Source organism: Hyperolius riggenbachi, chromosome 3 (assembly GCF_040937935.1).
Source record: "Hyperolius riggenbachi isolate aHypRig1 chromosome 3, aHypRig1.pri, whole genome shotgun sequence".
In the NCBI taxonomy this organism is placed as follows: domain Eukaryota; kingdom Metazoa; phylum Chordata; class Amphibia; order Anura; family Hyperoliidae; genus Hyperolius; species Hyperolius riggenbachi.
The window spans coordinates 459,758,674-459,764,587 of record NC_090648.1 but is presented as its reverse complement, the minus strand read 5'-3'; the positions used below and the strand labels follow the sequence as shown (position 1 = coordinate 459,764,587).

Below are 5,914 nucleotides of genomic sequence, written 5' to 3'. Positions count from 1 at the left end.
CGATTTTTGGTTCCAACCACCGTGTCTTTGTGCGACGCAGAAAAGGTGAATGGATGGTCTCTACATGCCTGGTTCCCACCGTGAAGCATTGAGGAGGAGGTGTGATGGTGTGGGGGTGCTTTGCTGGTGACACTGTTGGGTATTTATTCAAAATTGAAGGCATACTGAACCAGCATGGCTACCACAGCATTTTGCAGCGGCATGCTATTCCATCCGGTTTGCGTTTAGTTGGACCATCATTTATTTCTCAACAGGACAATGACCCCAAACACACCTCCAGGCTGTGTAAGGGCTATTTGACCAGGAAGGAGAGTGATGAGGTGCTGCACCAGATGACCTGGGCTCCACAGTCACCAGACCTGAACCCAATCGAGATGGTTTGGGGTGAGCTGGACCGCGGAGTGAAGGCAAAAGGGCCAACAAGTGCTAAGCATCTCTGGGAACTCCTTCAAGACTGTTGGAAGACCATTTCAGGTGACTACCTTTTTGAAGCTCATCAAGAGAATGCCAAGAGTGTGCAAAGCAGTAATCAAAGCAAAAGGTGGCTACCTTGAAGAACCTAGAATATGACATATTTTCAGTTGTTTCACACTTTTTGGTTATGTACTATACTTCCACATGTGTTAATTCATAGTTTGGATGCCTTCAGTGTGAATCTACAATGTTCATAGTCATGAAAATAAAGAAAACTCTTTGAATGAGAAGGTGTGTCCAAACTTTTGGTCTGTACTGTATATATAACATACTGGCCTCATCCCACCTCTATATCCTTTGGGAGACGCTAGAGGCAGGTCAAGGCCAGCATGTGTTAGTCGTTATAGTTAAGGGCTTTTATCTATGGACCTTTGTGAATGTGATTTAATTCCGTATTTGTTATTAAAAAAGGTTTTTATACTATGGATACTTCCTTTAGATTATAGGGAAGTGCTGTGTGGGATTTATGAGTGAAGGGGAGTGGCCAGGCCAAACTGTGATAGCAATAGTGGGTGCAGAGGTAGTGACCTGCCTCAACCACAGTATTCACTCTTTATTGGACTTGTGCTGATAATATTCACTTACATAGTTACATAGTTATTTTGGTTGATAAAAGACATACGTCCATCTAGTTCAACCAGTATAAAGTACAACACCAGCCTGCTCCCTGAAATATCCCTGTTGATCCAGAGGAAGGCGAAAAAACTCTTACAAGACATGGTCCAATTAGCCCCAAAAGGGAAAAATTCCTTCCCGACTCCAGATGGCAATCAGATAAAATCCCTGGATCAACATCATTAGGCATTACCTAGTAATTGTAGCCATGGATGTCTTTCAACGCAAGGAAAGCATCTAAGCCCCCTTTAAATGTAGGTATAGAGTTTGCCATAAAAAAATAATATGGAACGCTTCACGAATTTGCGTGTCATCCTTGCGCAGGGGACATGAAACTTCTGTAGATATTTTTAATAGTAGTAATCATTAACACACTGGGCCTGATTCACAAAGCGGTGCTAACCCAGTTAGCATGCCTAAAAGACTTTAGGCGTGATAACCATTGCACCACGCTGGTGAAAAGCCAGTTTAGGCGTGATAAGCTTAGGCGTGATAAGTTTAGGCATGATAAGTTTAGATAAGTTTAGATTGCGCGCAAAGTCCCGCACGCAAAGCAGCGCCATTAAACTCTATGCGAAGTGCACCAGACTTTGCTAGCGCAAAACTTTTGATCAGCTGTGCACTGCGGTGCTAACCCAGTTGGTGCTATAGTTATCACGCCTAAACTTATCATGTCTTTTCACCAGCGTGCTAACTATTAGCACCGCTTTGTGAATCAAGCCCATTGTTTCTAATCCCCTTCTTGAACATCTGAGGCTGTGGTGTCCTTAATTGGTGTTGATATATTGTATCAATTGTTACGTATCAAGTGTTTGGGGGGCCCCATGTAAAACTTGCACCGGGGCCCAAAGCTTCTTAGCTACGCCTCTGGTCGCCAGAGCCAGTGCAACATGAGCTCTCCTTTTGCCTTTAAAGGGTGAGCAGTTTGACTGCATGTCGCGTGCTGCGTTGTTGTCTGTGGTGACGGAGGGAAAGGCTGGAAGCCAAGGGAGCGCCAAAGCTAATTAATACCTGTTAAGCTGTCTTGATGTCAGTCGGCAACTCTAGAAGGTGAATGGTTTTCACTGCTCGTGTGGAATCAATATCAGTAGTGATGGAGGAGAAAGCTGGGGATTTAAAATCAGGAGGTTTATTGAATGTTTTTTGCTGTTTGTAAGGAAGGGCAGTGGTTATTCAGGGGGAGAATAGAAAAGCCTGTGACACAGTGGAGGAGAAGGTGTCCCCATGAAATTGCATTGTGTTGAGTTTTTCTATCCAGTGGTGGGACCCTATGTGCCCTCATGTGCCATCATAGCATAAGTGTAACGATTGGTGTCAGCACACAGAGAGAATCTGATTATTGGTGATCTGCAGTATCACCAAGAATACAGATCTATACCTGATTATGGATGATCTGCAGAATCACCAATAATACAGATATAGTACTAACCTCTGGACACCTATATATATATATTGTGAGTGTTTGGTGTAACAGTATGACTTTGAGTGAACCACCTGACGAGCAGGTGATCCTAGGCAGTACAGAAGACACTGCTATAGAGAGTACAGAAACCTTCCTGCAGCCTGAGACTCTCCAAGGGGTGGAGTCAGGCTGAAGGTAGGAAGGACTAGAGAGTGAGTGACACCTGAAGGTGGATGTCTTTGACTGATCTGGAAACTATCTCTTTAGTGGAGAGAGATAGTTTTCGAGGTCGGGCAAGCCAGGTCGGCAACACATGGACAGACAAAGTACAAAGACAGAAGGCTGATTCAGTATCCTAGGCAGGCAGGGTTTGTCAACGGAATATCAGATATGCGTGGTACCGAATCAGAAAGCAGAGGGATAATCAGGAAAGCAACAGGTCATAACAAATATCAAACAATGCCTAGTCTTGGGTGTGAGGTCCGTGGTCTCTACACCCTGGAACTAGTCTGATGAATAACAGAATGATAACACAAGTTCCCTAGTCTTGGGTGTGAGGTTCGTGGTCTCTACACCCTGAAACTAGTCTGAAGTATAACAGAATGATAACACAAGTTCCCTAATCTTGGGTGTGAGGTCCGTGGTCTCTACACCCTGGAACTAGTCTGAAGTATAACAGAATAATAACACAAGTAATCTGGCTCAGTATGAATTCCCAGGTCCTCCTGGTTCAAACACACTGTTGGATCTGACTAAGTCTGAGTGCTTCCACGAAGTGATCGCAACGACAGACAACTTGAGAATGGCCAGCAGTAACCATATATAGTGCATTGCTCTCTGGCGCCACCCTGAAGTGATTAACCAATGGCTACCAGCACTGAGGTCAGCTGACCGGCCTGGTCAGCTGATCCCTCCTTGGCCATCATAAAAGTACTGCCTTTCAGCGCGCGCGCGTGTATTCCTAAACCTGTGTGAACTAACAGGCTCAGCCACACTAGCTGCACGCTGCTGCGTGCAAACCGCCGCGCTGGACGCGGAATCAGCCGCCTTGCTGTCATTACATGCGGCGGCTTTTCCGCGTTCTGCCATGTCACTAGATGCACGCTTCCGCGTGCAGACCGCTGCGTTGGACGCGGAATCAGCCGCCTTGCTGTCAATACACGCGGCTTTTCCGCGTTTTCTCACAATAAGCAATATTGCCCTATGATTGGCTATGTTTGCTTATTTTGCGGGACACCAATCTGGTATATGACTATGGTGTGACTAGTGATGCTCGGATACCCCAACCACAAACATGAGTAAATCTGGCCACGGCAGAATCGAAATCCGGATATGCCATGATCATGATGCGGATTTGATTCTCAGCTCTAGGTTCAATTTTAGCTGTGATTACATGTAGAATCCGTGATCACGGATTTGACTTTAACGTTAATAGCAAAGCTATAATCATGCTATACATGCTATAATCACCAAAATTGCATGGATTTAAAAGGTGATCAGTGGCTACTACTTAAAACATTTTTTCAAAAAGACCGAATAGTTTTTGAGAAAATCTATTTTAAAGTTTCAAAAAAAGTTTCAAAGGAACAAAGTGTACATGTAAATTCAGTAAATACATTAACTGTAATTTACCGCAATTACCGCATTTAAATGTATACTATTTTCCTTTGACACTTTAACATCCATTTTCTCAAAAAACTTTATGCATTGGAGTTTCACAGGACATGGTTTAACTACCTACCGACCACTCCACACCATTTGGAGTGAGCAGCGCGGCAGACCCAAGACCACTCCACGCCGATTGGCATGAATGGCCTGGAATAGGGGTTACAGGAAAGCGCGTGCCGATGTGCGCACCTCTCCGCATGGATGACGGAGCTCTGCGTCACCTTCAGTCTCCCAGTGACAATTACCGCTCTGAGACTGTTAGACAGCGAAACCGCTGTCTAATAACTCTATACAGTGCTGCAATCTGTACTGGGGACAGCTGTGTGACATGGCTGTCCCCTTGGGGGACACAGGAGTGATCCATTGTAATAGGCTGACGGGGGGAGTGAGGGAGGGTGGGGAAAATAATTTAAAAAAATAAGACTTTTTTTTATTAAAAAAAAATATGGAAAATATTTGTAAAAATAAATAAATAAGGATTGGAGTAGCGATCAGACCCCACCAACAGAAAGCTCTGTTGGTGGGGAGAAAAGGGGGCGTGGTGACTTGTGTGCTGGGTTGTAGGGCCCTGCAGTGAGGCCTTAATCAGAGAATGAAGAAACAACTCGGAAGTATTTGGCCAATCAGAGAATGCAAAAAATGACAAAAAAAAAACACTACTCGGAAATTGGAAATCTGAACTCGGAAATTGAATTTCTGCAGAAATACTGCATTACCATAACTTAGTAATTATAGCCCATTCACAGAACTTGGAAGCATTGCACCAACAGAGTATGCAGAGTCAACTTGGAAGTATGTGGCCAATCAGAGAATGCAATAAATGACAAAAAAAAAACACTACTCGGAAATCTGAAATCCGAACTCAGAAATCAGAAACCAATCGGAAATCTGTGGAATCAGTAATCGCCAATGGTGGAAATCGGAATTTCAGTAGAACCGGAAATCGACATTTCCGAACATCCCTAGTAATTACGATTTGTAAATTTAATTGATTTTGTGTAATCATTAGAGATGGCCTGAACCTTCGATTTTCAGTTCGTGAACCAGGTTTGCAAACTTCCGCAAAAGTTCGGTTCGCGCTAACTTTCGCAAACAGCAATAGACTTCAATGGGGAGGCGATCTTTGAAAACTAAAAACACTTATGCTGGCCACAAAAGTGATGGAAAAGATGTTTCAAGGGGTCTAACACCTGAAGGGGGGCCTGGCGGAGTGGGATAGATGACAAAAGTCCCGGGGAAAAAAATCTGGATTTGACGCAAAGCAGCGTTTTAAGGGCCAAAATCACATTGAATGCTAAATTGCAGGCCTAAAGTGCTTTAAAACATCTTGCATGTGTATACATCAATCAGGGAGAGTAATTAGAGTACTGCTTCACACTGACACACCAAACTCACTGTGTAACGCACCGCAAACAGCTGTTTGTGTAGTGACAGCCATGCTGGACTGGTGCGCACCATGGCCAGAGTGCACGCTGTGGCGGTTTTCAAGCCCATATGATCGCCGGGCTGAGGTAGCTCGATGACAGAACAGTGACTGTCCAGGTGATCAAATTTGGTCTGTCCACAATGAAGCAATGACCTTATTATCTTGGGTGTGTGCCCTCCCCCCGAGACACTCATATAGCCGGCGGTCATTGCTTCATTGTGATACGCAAGCCCCTTCACTGTGGCAAGGTAATGCTAACGAAGGGGAAATGGCACATGTACATGCCTTTTTGTTTTTTTGTTGCAGCTGCAGTGCAGCCAGAAAAATTA

The 5,914-nt window shown here is 44.4% G+C and overlaps 1 non-coding gene across 1 annotated transcript; it reads right to left on the bottom strand.

The window, feature by feature from the left end:
- Window positions 1–1,368: 1,368 nt before the first annotated feature.
- On the bottom strand, window positions 1,369–1,474 carry LOC137564851 (U6 spliceosomal RNA). The gene has a single exon (XR_011030915.1). It is a non-coding gene; the product is annotated as a U6 spliceosomal RNA (small nuclear RNA).
- Between the last annotated feature and the right edge of the window lie 4,440 nt (window positions 1,475–5,914).